The sequence below is a fragment of the Schistocerca cancellata genome, chromosome 9 (assembly GCF_023864275.1).
Source record: "Schistocerca cancellata isolate TAMUIC-IGC-003103 chromosome 9, iqSchCanc2.1, whole genome shotgun sequence".
Taxonomy (NCBI): domain Eukaryota; kingdom Metazoa; phylum Arthropoda; class Insecta; order Orthoptera; family Acrididae; genus Schistocerca; species Schistocerca cancellata.
In genome coordinates this window covers 460177552-460193673 of record NC_064634.1, presented here as the reverse complement: position 1 = coordinate 460193673, position 16122 = coordinate 460177552, and positions in this window count along the sequence as shown.

The following is a 16122-nucleotide window of genomic DNA, read 5'->3' as shown; positions in this document are numbered from 1 at the left end:
TCCCCTATTCAAGATATTTGCTTCTCTCATCACCTTCCCCATGGTGGCATTGAATAGCAGTCATGCAACCACATCATCTTGCCACACTCCATTTTTAATTTCTAAAGTATTGGACAACATTCCTCCAGTTTTTATGCAACCTTGCATTTCTCTCATTGTTATTATTAGTACCCTTACCATTTTTTTGGAATAATAATTCACCTAGAGCTTGATATAGTTGCTCTCTGTCTGTACTATCATACACTGCTTTAAAATCAATAAAATGATGGTATCTTCTGACCCCATATTCCTTTGATTTTTCCAGAATTTGTCTTTGGGTAAATATTTGGTTGATAGTTGACTTACCAGGGATAAATCCACATTCGTATGGCCCTGTTTCACTCACTATTACCGGAAGGAGTCACTCATACAGAATGTTAGAGAGGGTTTTATATCCCGAATTAAGCAGTGTGATCCCTCTATAGTGACCACATTCCATCTGGTCTCCTTTCTCATACATAGGGCATATAATACTGTTGTAGTGGACTGACAAGACAGCCAGTCCACAGTGACGGGTAACCGAAAGGCACGCGTTTACACACGCCGGCTGGCGTTAGGTCTGAAACAGGATACGTAATGAATGCTATAAAGAAAAGTACGTAGCTGCTGGAATACTTAACTTTAATCCATCATTTGTATACAGCATTCTTGATGATACAAGTGAGACTCTCTCTAGAAATGGTTAATGGCACCTTGCTAGGTCGTAGCCATGGACTTAGCTGAAGGCTATTCTAACTATCTCTCGGCAAATGAGAGAAAGGCTTCGTCAGTGTAGTCGCTAGCAAAGTCGTCGTACAACTGGGGCGAGTGCTAGTACGTCTCTCTAGACCTGCCGTGTGGTGGCGCTCGGTCTGCGATCACTGACAGTGGCGACACGCGGGTCCGACATGTACTAATGGACCGCGGCCGATTTAAAGCTACCACCTAGCAAGTGTGGTGTCTGGCGGTGACACCACAACTGTCTTTCCATATTTGAGGCATTTCCCCTTCTTCCCATACTACTTTAACCAGTTTCAGGATGTTCATTTCCAATTCAGAGTATCCTTGCTTGAAAAGTTTTACTGGAATGTCATCTGTTCCTGCCACCTTGTTGTTATTTGATTTTCTCATTGCAGTTCTTATTTCTTCTAAGTTAGGTGGGTCCACACTGTCATCTAAGTACTCTTCCTCCTGTATTTCTGTTGGGTTCCTTGGTACAACTGGTCTTCAGTTAATTAGTTTATCAAAGTAGCAATGCCACCTCTCACGTATCTCCTTCTCTTCACTTATAATTTCACTATTTTCATCTTTTATTATACTTGTTCTGTCCTTGAAAGGTTTCTCTGTCTTATTTACCTCCCTATAAAATTCCCTGGCTTCATTTTCACTGCTCAGAAACTCCATTTATTTAATATTTGCCTTCATCCACTTCCTCTGTTTCCTTTGATGAGTCTTTTTTTTTTCAATTCTCTGTTTTTCTTTATATTCTTCCATTATCCTCCTGGCACAATGTAGTTGCAATGTGCTTCTGTATGCTTCATTTTTTCATTTGTTACTGTTTCACATTCGGTATTGAATCATGACGTTTTTGTTTGCCTTATGCTGTTCCCAAGTAACGTATCTCACTTGCTGTTGTGTGCACTGTCTTTTTTATCTTTTCTCATTGATCTTCAGTGTTGTTACATTCTCCAGGGTTTTCAAGGGCCTGAATTATTCTCTCCTGATATCGTCCCCTTGCTTCCTCTGATTCTAAAGCTGTTGTCATATTTCTGTGTCTTGGGCCAGGTTCCTTTCACTGCATTGGATATTCTTACCCTCACCCATGCCCAAACTGGGAAGTGGTCCATGTCTGTATTTGGATCTCTTAAACTCCTTACATCCAGTAAGTCTGACTTGAGCCTTGCATCATTTAGTACTTGTTCGATCTGATTTATTGTATTTCCACCTAGTGCTTTCCATGTTCCCTTATGTATTTCATTGTGTGGGAACCATGTTGAGGCTACCACCATATTTCTATATGTTGCAGATAGTATCAACCTTGTCCTGCTGTCATTACTTACAGCCTGTTTACTATAGATACTCATTATTGGTCCATATATCTGTTCTCTTCCCATCCGTGTATTTAAGTCTCTGGATAGTACTTTAATACTGTGCCCTTGGTATTCATCAAATGCTTTTGCCAGAGATTAGTAGAAAGCTTCTTTCTTCTCATTCTCTGTTTCTTAATTTGGTGTGTGGGTGATAATTATGGAGTAATTCAAGAATTTTGCTTTCATCCCAAGTGTCGACAGTCTTCGGTTTAAAGGAGTTGAATCCAATTACTTAGTACTTTAGTTGATGGTGCACCACAAATCCTGTCCTGAACTTATTTCCTTTCACTACAGTTATAAAATATGTTTGCTTCTTTCTTACCTATGATTCCACTCCCAGTCCACCTTACTTCTTGTAATGCTATGATGCTCAACTTCAGGCTCATTATTTGGTCTAGCATCACTTTCACAGCTCTTGGGTGGTACAGAGATCTCATATTCCAAGTACTGATGAATGAATTTGAATTATACTTTATATTATTTTTCTTTCTTGTCTTACTTTTCTTGACTACATCATTTGGTAGCCCGTCCTCTATAGCCTTGTCCATGCCGTGTCTGTCATCCTTTATCTATCCAGCTTTTCTTTGTTGAAGTTTCATAACAAATGTTTTTTACAGAGTAGGCTGTTAACCCTATGTCCAACCCCAGGGTTTTCTCCCCTTAGCCTTTGGAGACCCAACTCCCAGCTGCAAGGCAGCAGTGTGTTAGTTTTGGTCCACCCTGGGTATTTTATTTCCTCAATGTCCACGGTATCTGGTGAACATTCCCCTATCCACCAGCTGAGGAGGAGCCCGATGGGAGAGTAGCAACTCCACATGGGACAAGAGATACTATTTTGTATCATTTATTCATAAATTTTCCTTGCATTGTTCAACAGCCATTTGCAAAATTTGCTCATCATCATCATCATCATCATCATCATCATCACCATCCACTTCCTCGGTCAGATCTATAACTGATAAAGAAAAGAGCAAAATCATCAGATACTGTATTTACAAACATGGTTTTAAATTAAGTGCTATCAATAACAGATCCACAATCAAAAACGTATTGAAACTAGAAACTTCCTGGCAGATTAAAACTGTGTGCCCGACCGAGACTCGAACTCGGGACTTTGCCATTCACGGGCAAGTGCTCTACCATCTGAGCTACAGAAGTACGACTCACGCCCGGTCCTCACAGCTTTACTTCTGCCAGTATCTCGTCTCCTACCTTCCAAACTTTACAGAAGCTCTCCTGTGAGCACTTGCCCGCGAAAGGCAAAGGTCCTGAGTTCGAGTCTCGGTCGGGCACACAGTTTTAATCTGCCAGGAAGTTTCATATCAGTGCACACTCCGCTGCAGAGTGAAAATCTCATTCTAAAAACGTATTGGTTATGAACTATAGATTATAACAAGAAACTGCAAAAAAGTGGAAATTTAAGGAGATGGTACTTGGATAAACTGACAGAACCAGTGGTTGTACAGAGTTTCAGGGAGAGCATTAGGGAACAATTGATAGGAATGGGGGAAAGAAATACAGTAGAAGAAGAATGAGAAGAATGGGTAGCTTTGAGGGATGAAATAGTGAAGGCAGAAGGGGATAGAGTACGTAAAAAGATGAGGGCTGGTAGAAATCCTTGGGTAACAGAAGAAATATTGAATTTATTTGATGAAAGAAGAAAATATAAATATGCAGTAAATGAAGCAGGCAAAAAGAAATAAAAACATCTCAAAAATGAGATCGACAGGAAGTGCAAAATGGCTAAGCAGGGATGGCTAGAGGACAAATGTAAGGATGTAGAGGCTTATCTCACGAGGGGTAAGATAGATACTGCCTACAGGAAAATTAAAGAGACCTTTGGAGAAAAGAGAACCACTTGCATAAATATCAAGAGCTCAGATGGAAACCCAGTTCTAAGCAAAGAAGGGAAAGCAGAAAGGTGGAAGGAGTATATAGAGGGTCTATACAAGAGTAATGTACTTGAGGACAATATTATGGAAACGGAAGAGAGATGAAAATGAAATGGGAGACATGATACTGCGTGACGAGTTTGACAGAGCACTGGAAGACCTAAGTCGAAACAAGGCACTGTGTGTAGACAACATTCCCTTAGAACTACTGACAGCCTTGGGAGAGCCAGCGCTGACAAAACTCTACCATCTGGTGAGCAAGATGTATGAGATAGGCGAAATACCCTCAGACTTCAAGAAGAATATAATAATTCCAATCCCAAGAAAGCAGGTGTTGACAGATGTGAAAATTGCTGAACTATCAGTTTAATAAGTCACAGCTGCAAAGCACTAACATGAATTCTTTACAGATAAATGGAAAAACTGGTAGAACCCGAACTCGGGAAAGATCAGTTTGGATTCCATAGACATGTTAGAACACCTGAGGCAATACTGACCCTACAACTTATCTTAGAAGATAGATTAAAGAAAGGCAAACCTATGTTCCTAGCATTTGTAGACTTAGAGAGAGCTTTTGACAATGTTGATTGAAATACTCTCTTTAAAAAACTGAAGGTGGCAGGGGTAAAATACAGGGAGCAAAAGGCTGTTTACAGTTTGTGCTGAAGCCAGATGGCAGTTATAAGAGTTGAAGGGCATGAAAGGGAAGCAGTGGTTGGGAGGGGAGTGAGACATGGTTGTAGCCTATCCCCGATGTTATTCAATCTGTATATTGAGCAAGCAGTAAAGGAAACAAAGGAAAAATCTGGAGTAGGAATTAAAATCCATGGAGAAGAAATAAAAACTTTGAGGTTCGCCGATGACATTGTAATTCTATCAGAGACAGCAAAGGACCTGGAAGAGCAGTTGTATGGAATGGACAGTGTCTTGAAAGGAGGGTATAAGATGAACATCAACAAAAGCAAAACGAGGACAATAGAATGTAGCCGAATTGAATTGGGTGCTGCTGAACGAATTAGATTAGGAAATGAGACACTTAAACTAGTAGATGAGTTTTGCTATTTGGGGAGCAAAATAACTGACAATGGTCAATGTAGAGAGGATATAAAATGTAGATTAGCTATGGCAAGGAAAACGTTTCTGAAGAAGAGAAATTTGTTAACTTCGAGTACAGATTTAAGTGTCAGGAAGGCGTTTCTGAAAGTATTTCAAATGTAGCCATGTATGGAAGTGAAGCATGGATGATAATCAGTTTGGACAAGAAGCCAATAGAAGCTTTTGAAATGATGTGCTACAGAAGGATGCTGAAGATTAGATGGGTAGATCACATAACTAATGAGGAGGTATTGAATAGAATTGGGGAGAAGAGGAGTTTGTGGCACAACTTGACTAGAAGAAGGGATCGGTTGGTAGGACATGTTCCGAGGCATCAAGGGATCACAAATTTAGCATTGGAGGGCAGTGTGGAGGGTAAAAACCATAGAGGGAGACCAAGAGATGAATACACTAAGCAGATTCAGAAGGATGTAGGTTGCAGTAGGTACTGGGAGATGAAGAAGCTTGCACAGGATAGAGTAGCATGAAGAGCTGTATCAAACCAGTCTCTGGACTGAAGGCCACAGCAACAACAACAACAACAACAATAACAAATTGTGAATTCTTACATTTCAATAAAAAGAGGCACTTATGATCAAAACCTATCTTTCTCTACTTCTCACACAGATCACAGCAACACACAAGATTCATGTTCTCAGATAGACTAACAGAGAGAAGGAAGTATAGGAGGTGTGCAGTTATGTTTATCTACCAACAACAATGAATCCATCTTGCAGAAACTGGAGCATACAACCTGCTACTCACAACAACAAATCAACATTGTAATAACAGATGCACTCATGTGTTCAGTAATATGCATAACAACTGATGACAAGAACATTTAAAAAGTAATATTTGCTACATTGACAGACATATTCAGTCTGTATATGCTCTGTGGGATGTAAACAAAACAAACAGCCTCAGAGGCATGTCTTTGGAATTGAGGTGCAATGCCTACCAGCTATGAGAAACATATAGTGCTCACATCTTTTATACTTCCAGACTTGGTGCAGCTATTGGGCTCACTGATCTGCACTGATGTTTCCCATGTCATTGACCTCTCACCCAAGCTTTGCAAGTTGGTAGCAATGTAATGTCTCTTGATACATGGAGAGCAATGTGCAAACACCTCTGTGTAATGCAAACAGGCACCCAGGAAGCTTGCTCGTCTTCTCCACCTACATATGTCTGGTGAGAACAACTTTGTGATTACTACACAAGATGTACGTCGGTGATAGTAGAATTGTCCTGCACTCTATCACAAATGCCAGTTCTCTAAACCTTCTCAGTAATGTTTTGTGAAATGAGTGTCTTCTTCCCTTCAGGAAATTCCAGTTTGAGTTTATGGAGCATTTCTGTAGAAGCTCACGTGTTAATCAAACCTAGCTATAACAAATCTAGCTGCATGTGTCTGAATTGCTTGGATGTCTTCTTTAATCTGACCTGAATCCTGAAACACTCAAACACTATGCAAGACTGAGTTAAGCTTTTGATAATCCTGAACAGAATGTTGTGCTTATGCAGTAGTTCTATAACCTTTAATTACGAGTTCCCTTATACACTCCTGGAAATTGAAATAAGAACACCGTGAATTCATTGTCCCAGGAAGGGGAAACTTTATTGACACATTCCTGGGGTCAGATACATCACATGATCACACTGACAGAACCACAGGCACATAGACACAGGCAACAGAGCATGCACAATGTCGGCACTAGTACAGTGTATATCCACCTTTCGCAGCAATGCAGGCTGCTATTCTCCCATGGAGACGATCGTAGAGATGCTGGATGTAGTCCTGTGGAACGGCTTGCCATGCCATTTCCACCTGGCGCCTCAGTTGGACCAGCGTTCGTGCTGGACGTGCAGACCGCGTGCGACGACGCTTCATCCAGTCCCAAACATGCTCAATGGGGGACAGATCCGGAGATCTTGCTGGCCAGGGTAGTTGACTTACACCTTCTAGAGCACGTTGGGTGGCACGGGATACATGCGGACGTGCATTGTCCTGTTGGAACAGCAAGTTCCCTTGCCGGTCTAGGAATGGTAGAACGATGGGTTCGATGACGGTTTGGATGTACCGTGCACTATTCAGTGTCCCCTCGACGATCACCAGTGGTGTACGGCCAGTGTAGGAGATCGCTTCCCACACCATGATGCCGGGTGTTGGCCCTGTGTGCCTCGGTCGTATGCAGTCCTGATTGTGGCGCTCACCTGCACGGCGCCAAACATGCATACGACCATCATTGGCACCAAGGCAGAAGCGACTCTCATCGCTGAAGACGACACGTCTCCATTCGTCCCTCCATTCACACCTGTCGCGACACCACTGGAGGCGGGCTGCACGATGTTGGGGCGTGAGCGGAAGACAGCCTAACGGTGTGCGGGACCGTAGCCCAGCTTCATGGAGAGGTTGCGAATGGTCCTCGCCGATACCCCAGGAGCAACAGTGTCCCTAATTTGCTGGGAAGTGGCGGTGCGGTCCCCTACGGCACTGCGTAGGATCCTACGGTCTTGGCGTGCATCCGTGCGTCGCTGCGGTCCAGTCCCAGGTCGATGGGCACGTCCACCTTCCGCCGACCACTTGCGATAACATCGATGTACTGTGGAGACCTCACGCCCCACGTGTTGAGCAATTCGGCGGTACGTCCACCCGGCCTCCCGCATGCCCACTATACGCCCTCGCTCAAAGTCCGTCAACTGCACATACGGTTCACGTCCACACTGTCGCGGCATGCTACCAGTGTTAAAGACTGCGATGGAGCTCCGTATGCCATGGCAAACTGGCTGACACTGACGGCGGCGGTGCACAAATGCTGCGCAGCTAGCGCCATTCGACGGCCAACACCGCGGTTCCTGGTGTGTCCGCTGTGCCGTGCGTGTGATCATTGCTTGTACAGCCCTCTCGCAGTGTCCGGAGCAAGTATGGTGGGTCTGACAAACTGGTGTCAATGTGTTCTTTTTTCCATTTCCAGGAGTGTATAATATAGTAATTGCCTTATATAATCTGGTAATTGGCACTTTTGCCCCCCTCCATTCATACACCCCTCCATCCAGTTCCTGCAATCATTAGGTTCAATTACACTGACATATTTTCCATCACCTAACTGGTATCTTCCCCACCCACTTTATTCCTGAATCCATGTCACCCCCCCCCCCCCCACCTTTCACTCCCTCCCGATTCTAATAAATGTACTTTTATCTAACTGACAATTCTTTCACCAACTCCCAAGCACCATTCTCGCATGCTTTGTTCTCAACTCAGTTCCACCTCCCCACACACTCTGCCCTCCCCTGCATCCCTACTCCCCCCCTGCCATATCCCCCCACCCTCTTTTACTCTATATTTATAAACATCTGGTCATTATGTAAATTCTGCATTTAATATCTTATATTTCATGCATTATATTTTTTTCTGCAATGTATTCATTACAACACAGAATATTTCAAAGGAAATCTTTCCTTACTTTCTGTACAATTTTTATGTATAACACATAGCCCACTTTATAAAAATATTCGACAGATGGTTGTATTCTGTCATGGTTATCAATGTTCTACACTGCATTGATGTATGGCTGTTTCTCATTTAAACCAGTATATGATGTAGGGTACTCGTTTTGGCATGATATATCTTCATACTATAAGCATATTGTTTACACCTTGTATTCACAGATACCTCTGTTCTTCCTAAGATATATTTACACATGTATTCACAGATAACACAATTCTTCCAAAGATGCATGATTTTATGTACCTATGACCTTTCCATAATCGAGGAGTATGTAACAAAGACTTACAGCCTGCGCTGTTCATCTTTGACCACCAGTCAACCAGTAACTTCCATAGTATATTTTCAGACTATATTCACCGCACGTGTTGGAGAGATTTTACAGTTCAGTTATGGCTATATCAGAGAGACATTTATAGTGTCATGCATCCATATACTGTTAAGATGACAAAACACACTATGCTTTAGGGGAGTCACCATTACAGACTTCTGAAGTTTATATTAGCTGCATCCCTTGCTGTAATTAATAGGTCTTTGTTCCGCATGATATTTAAACCATATATGACATTTATGGCATTCATCCAGAATAGGTGAGAAAATTTTGGGCAGGTCTTCGATACATCTATAGAAGTAACTATGATCATGGGCCACCTGTGACCAAAACATGCAGCACGGCACATAAAATCCCAAGCAATTAATGTGTAAACTGTCTCACATTCTCCTTCTGCACTACTCACACTACTCAGGATTTACAAATCTTTAAATAATTTAGTTCATTGGTTATGAATGAAACTTTGCAAAATAATAAACAAATGAATGAAACATACAATAAAAATTATAATTCATAAGAACAAATGGTCATAAATTGTGTGTTACATCCTCCATCTACTGCTTTGCTGTATAGGTACTTGCTATGTGGTAAATTTTATATCACATCCAATTAAAATATGTCTCACTGCTGAATTAACCGTGCTATAAATCATGTGAACGTTACAGTCAAAGCATCTTACTGAGAGCTAAAATTTTATTGCCCCATCTTCACTGCATATTAATTAGTAAAGTAATTATTACACATTTGCTGACTGGCAGTGACAGGAAAACTTCTCAGTGCTGTATCTTTTTATATACAAGGAATAAAGATAATATCTTCACATCAGCAGAATTGTTGTGCTTCCCTCTTTTATCTGATATATCGTCTTTTGTTGTAATATTACCATTAGCGCAGCATGAGCGTAAACACGAACAGTATGTTGTTCACGTATAAACACAGTCCACCACATAACAGATGACAGCTTACATTGCTCCACGTGAAATAAGGAGCAATAAAATTCATATTCTTCTGTGTCACAAATATTTGACTCTTTGTTTCCAAATATTTGATGATTTCTGAGAGTGCAGCTTGGAAGGCACCTAAGAAGACAGTGTAAATTGCTGTGAGTGAAATGAACAGCAATAAAATTCATATTAGTCCTTATCACATCATTGGCTATGCTTACCATGCAAAGATCATGAAAAGACAGATACTTCATTTGCTACAACTAATTACAGGCACATCTGGCTGGTATAATTTTGCTGGTAACAACATGTGTTTTTGCATCTTGCTCAATGCCTGCATCTGTCTCACCCTGTCCTCAGTACAGCACTGCACAGAGGCACTCGATTTCTTTGTTGTCTGCAAGAATGTAGAAGTGAACAAATGGGAGGATGATGGAATTCCATAACATGATACACAGATATTTGACCAGTGCTATGGAACACACAAGGTAATATATACAAATACAAGTCCCATATATACAAATACATGTCCCATAATTTTTGATCATAGATGTATCACATTCATAAATTTCATTGTTCTCTCACTGGTGAACAATGATAAAATATTAGTATTGATATTTATATACTGAAATTTCAAGTTACCTTAATGAATTCCTGGAGTCCTCCCACCAAAGCAGTGCAAACATCTTATACCATGAGGCACACCAATGAGAACTGCACATTAAAGAGGTACAGCAAACTTTTGTATTAATCATCAGTGGCCAAAAACTGAAGGGTGAGTGCCAGTCTTGTTGTAAAATATATTTAATCTTTCATATTGGTATTATTCTTAGCAGTTCTCAGATGAATCGCTTTTACAGTACGTTTAAATCTGTGTTTCAACATTCTGGAAAAGGTACGCATCCAGCATCAATTCACAAGATCATTTCAAGCAATTCACTTACTGAAAGAAGAATGCATCCACTAAGTCTGCTGTTTTTCCTAGTAACGTTTTTCCTAGCGAGCTGCAAATACGGGAGAGCTGTGCTCACTTCCACTAGCTCACTTACATCAATTTTGTGGCTGTGTAAATACTTCGGCCCGTAAAATCTGTTGTCACCAAGACAGCTGAGAAATAATGGCTGGCAGTATAGTCAAACATCTGGCCAGCAACATTGCCAGATTATTATCAACAGTGCAAGTCTGTTGTCCTTGACACAAATCGGATGATACACACATGCAAAGTTTTGTAAACAAAGTACAAGCTTATTACTCAGCAAGGGGAACTGGCCACCTAGTCTTAACAGGCCTCAGGTACAAGACTATGTATGACCATGTTCCAATTCAAAGTAATGTGCACTGTTACCTTGCAGTGCAAGCACAAAAAGTGATAGTGGAAAATACCTTCACAGGCAGTCATGACAACAATGTCATTAATTTTACAGTGAATGAGAATGAAAAAATGCGATTAGTGCTGACAGGTAAGAAATATACAAATATATGTTGACAACCAACCATTAAGTAAGTCAGTTATGTGAAAATTCCAGAAGGAGGGACATGATGATGCTCCAAAGCAGAATAAATAAAACATGTAGAATAAACGTTGCTTTGATGATATAGATAAAAGTGTTGTTAAACAGAATTTCAAGGTAATACTATGTTTGAAAAAACTATACCAAACAGAGTGAAGAATATAAATTAAATAATGAGACAGTTAAAAAAGTAGGAAGTACAAAAATTTGAGAAAAGTGACAGATAAACATTTGACGTGGGGGGAGCACACAGATGTATTGAGTAAGAAGATAAACAAATTGATTGTTGACATGTGTAAAACAGCAAAAGTTGTGGATGATTAAGTTCTCAGGGCACTGTACGACAGACCTGTGTTCCCATATCTGTCCTACTCAATTCATATATGGGACAGTGCAGAAGATAGCTACCTAAAAAGATTATTAAAATTCAGAAAAGAACAGTTGGACGTATACCATAGATACCACTAAGACAAACTTGTAGACAAGCTTTTATACACCATAATATTATGAAAGTGTGCTCACTGCACATGCATCAGAATGTTATGGCAGTGAGACCAGCTGCTAAACACCACATAAATAAAGATGTGCAAGACCACGCAACAAGAGGAAGGGAAAATTATCACACAAGAAATACATTGCAACCTATATTGTTACATAATTATTTAAAAACTATTGAATCTGTTGGAGTTATATATTCGCTGTTTTCTGAAGTCATTTTATCCAGTGTAATATGATACTCCATTGGGGGAGGGGGGGGGGGGAAAGGGGGGAGGGGGTGGGCTATAGCCTCCATAGCCCCCCCTTGCCACTGCCCCTGTAAATATACATTGTATCATCTAGCATGTTGCAAGCCTTTAGGCATAACTCTATTTCCCTGCATGTCAATTTCACTGCTCTTATATTCAAGCAGCTCTTCTGTTGACGTCACAAGGCTGCGTACACCTCCTTCCAGACCTTTGCACCAGAGCAAAATTTGAGATGGTCACCAGAACAGACCCATGACCTCAATGTTTCAATTCAAAAATGCTAGCCACTACTAGAGCATGTAGTCAGTTTACTGTCTCTGCTATGACATTAGTTTGTTGACATTGGAAGTCTTGAAAGTCATGTATTAGGACAAAAAATTCTGTGATGAATGCTGGAGGAGAGATACTTTGGCAGGCAAGGGAAGATTCAAAACAGTGGGCATTATTATGCAGAACTGAAGCAGTAATCTACAAATCAACAGAGACAGCTGTGGAAAATGGCAACATTACCCAGGAAAGTAGTTTTACAAATACGGCTAGCTAAGTATTGTAAGCAGCCAGGGCAAGATATACCATAAGCACTGGTTCTGTTCACATTAGTAATGGGCACTTCTCTCAGTGACACAAAAAAGAATACATCTTGTGGCAGCACTGTTTTTGCATTAGAACTGATCTACTGGAGAGTATGTTGTTACTTACTTTCCTAACTTCTCCTCTGACATAAAAATGATGGTGCTGTCACCCTGTCCAAGTACCGTATTTATTCGAATCTAAGCCGCACTTTTTTCCCAGGTTTTGTAATCCAAAAAACCGCCTGCGGCTTAGAATCGAGTGCAAAGTAAGCGGAAGTTCTGAAAAATGTTGGTAGGTGTCGCCACAACTAACTTCTGCCGTCGAATATATGTAGTGCTACACAGGCATGCTTTGCAGGTACAAAGATAAATACTGGCGCCAAAACCTCTGCATCAGAAAGGTGGAAGACGAGCTTTTTTCTCCGCCCCGAGTTTCGACCACTGCATTTCCCTACATTATACAACGAAGTATATACAAAATCCGTATTGTTCATCTTTGAATGTAGCAGCATTTCAATGCACTACGAGAATCTGACTGGCAAGACTGTTTGGGATTGTTCGTCAATATGCCCAACTCTACGTTCTGAATTTTTTCCTACCTGTGAGAAGAGATGATTGCTAATAGGAACTTTTATGAATTGTGAATCACATGCAGTATTCTCTTCACCATAAGACTAATACGAATACAAACATTTTGCCATGTATTCTTTCGTGTTTGCTGTTATCTCATTTAAATCCTGTCTGCCTAATAACCTACGAAACTAGAGTGAGACAACAGCAAACTCGGAAGAATATACATATCTTGTCATGTTTATATTGGTATTATTCTTATGCCTAATAGTGATAACAGTCAGAAATGAAGCACGGCAATTGACTAGATTTTCAAATCTAAGATGACTCTAATTTCTGTGCAGAATGCAATGTACTAAAGAGGCGTCTGCAAAGATTTTCAAACAGAGAAAAATTTTCGCTAAACTCTTGTTCAGAACATCTTCTATCATACGCAGTATGTTATTTCGTTTTTGTTGATCATTATCAAAGCAGCAGTGTTTAGTAACAACAAATAGCAGTCTCTTGCCATTGTTTCACAAATGAGACGATTCCTCTCTCTCTCTCTCTCTCTCTCTCTCTCTCTCTCTCTCTTTTTAATTGGAAGCAGCGGTAGTGTGCACAGAAGCAACAGCTCACTATCAGAATGCGACAAACAATGCGTGACACAGTACAATAATGCGTTTTCAGCTTAGAGTGACGTAAACACGTATAACAAAGAGAACAGCACTTACCAGATCAAAGAAAAATAAGCAATCAATTCAAACCAGATGAAGCACGTGAAAAAGGAAGGGTACCCGTATAAATATGGACAGAGCGACTGACGCATAGCAATGGCTATCTGGTAAAGCTTAACTGATAAGCTTACGACTCCAACCAAACTACTATAGCTGTATCGTCATTCATTCGACCTAAATTGTGTCTCATATTACAATGGACCAACTTTGTGTCGTTTTGGAGGTGCGGCCTAAAACTTTTCTCTCCCCTTGAATTTCGAGTCTCAAATTTCAGGTGTTGCTTAGATTCAGGAAACTTTTTTTTCGCTTGATTTCGAGTCTCATTTTTCATGTGCGGCTTAGATTCGAGTAAATACGGTAACCAGTTCACCTTGCCAATGACTGGATTCAGGAACTGTCAGTGGATAAGATAACCCGACAAAATCGACAGATGTAAATATATCTTTGGGCATATCTGAAAGGCTATTATTGTTTCAGTATACGAGGGGTGTTCAGTGCGTAATGCAATTTATTTCTTTGTTTATTTATTTATTTATTTCTGTGTGTAACAATGTGCATTCATAGGTGCTTGTAGAATGTCTACGGAGACCTGGTACTGAATAAAAGAATGGTCAGCTATTGGGTGAGATGTCTGCCATCATCACAACAAAGTTGTGCAAACCTGTCCATTCTCTGACATGCCAGCTGATGGGCCACAATGAAGCACAGCACTGCTCAACTGGATGTCTCCATTGGTAGTGTTGACACACTTGTCCAGCAGTTGGGGTCCTCAAAGTTGTGTGCCCACTGGGTTCCTTGCCATCTAACAGAAGACCATAAAGAGCAATGAAGGACCACATGTGAGCAAGGCTGTTTGTGACAATTTTTTGTTGAAAATCATCACAGGTGATGAAACATGGGTTCATCACTTCAAAACATAAACAAAACAGCAATCTGTGGAGTGGCACCACACAACCTCTTCTCCAAAGAAGAAGGCCAAAGTCACTCCCTCAGCCTTTAAAGTCATGCCAATAATCTTCCGGGACTCTGAAGGGGTTATTCTGTTTGTTGTCCTCCATCATGGTGCAATGATCAACTCTGAAGTGTATTGTCCTATCCTCAGGAAAGTGAAGAAAGACTTCAGCATGTCCAACACCACAAAAAAGCAAATAAACTTCTCCATCTCTATGAGAATGAAAGACCTCACACAAGTCAGCACAGCCAAGAGTAGCTCACAGAACTTCATTGAACTGTTCTTTCTCATCCACCCCACAGCCTGGGTCTTGCCATCTGACTTTCACCTGTCTGGCAGAGTGTAGGTGGATGATGGAGAGGTTATTGTACCTCTGCAAGATATTGCCTTTGACATCGTCCAGTAGTGTAGTACCATGCAGGCACATGTCTTCCCAGTAAGGTGGCGTAGGGCCATCACAGTGAACCAAGATTATGTTGAGAAATAGGATTTTGTACCAAAAATAGTGGGTGCACTGGAATCCTGAATAAAGTTGACCTGCTTTCAGAAGAAAAAGTGTTGCTTTACTTACTGAACATCCTTGCATATAAATGACCTAGTGGGCCTCTCTGCAGGCAATAGGCTTGCCGTTCCCCACATGAAGAATGCAACACCAGAATACTGTAACAAAATGCAGGAAGATGTGTAGAGGATCAATGATTGGTGCAACGGCTGGCAGCTGTCAATTGCTCTCAAAAACAAATCATCACTTTGGTATCTACTTTGAAGTAAGCTATGAATTATGTCTCTGTACAAAAATAGTTTTGTGAAACACTGTCTATTTCCATCAACTGGTACACTGACTCAAGAACTGCTTTCAAATTTGGAGACGTGTTGCATGCTGTGACTGTGAGCGTATTTGAATTTATGCAGCAAGTCAATACAAAGGGAGTCCTACAGTACTCATTCATCAATAATAATATTGAACCGTGTCTTCTGATGACAGCTTTCTCATTCAGAGCTCTAAAATGATTAATTTCGCTGCAATGAGATACAAGGTTTTAAAAACAATTCACAAAAAGGACTAAAATTGGAATTTGCATGCAGAGCCACAGCGGTAGTGTCTTCACTTGTGACCCCCCCCACCCCTACAAAAATATCAAATAAGTTTCTTTGAAAAGGCAGTTTTTTGATAGAA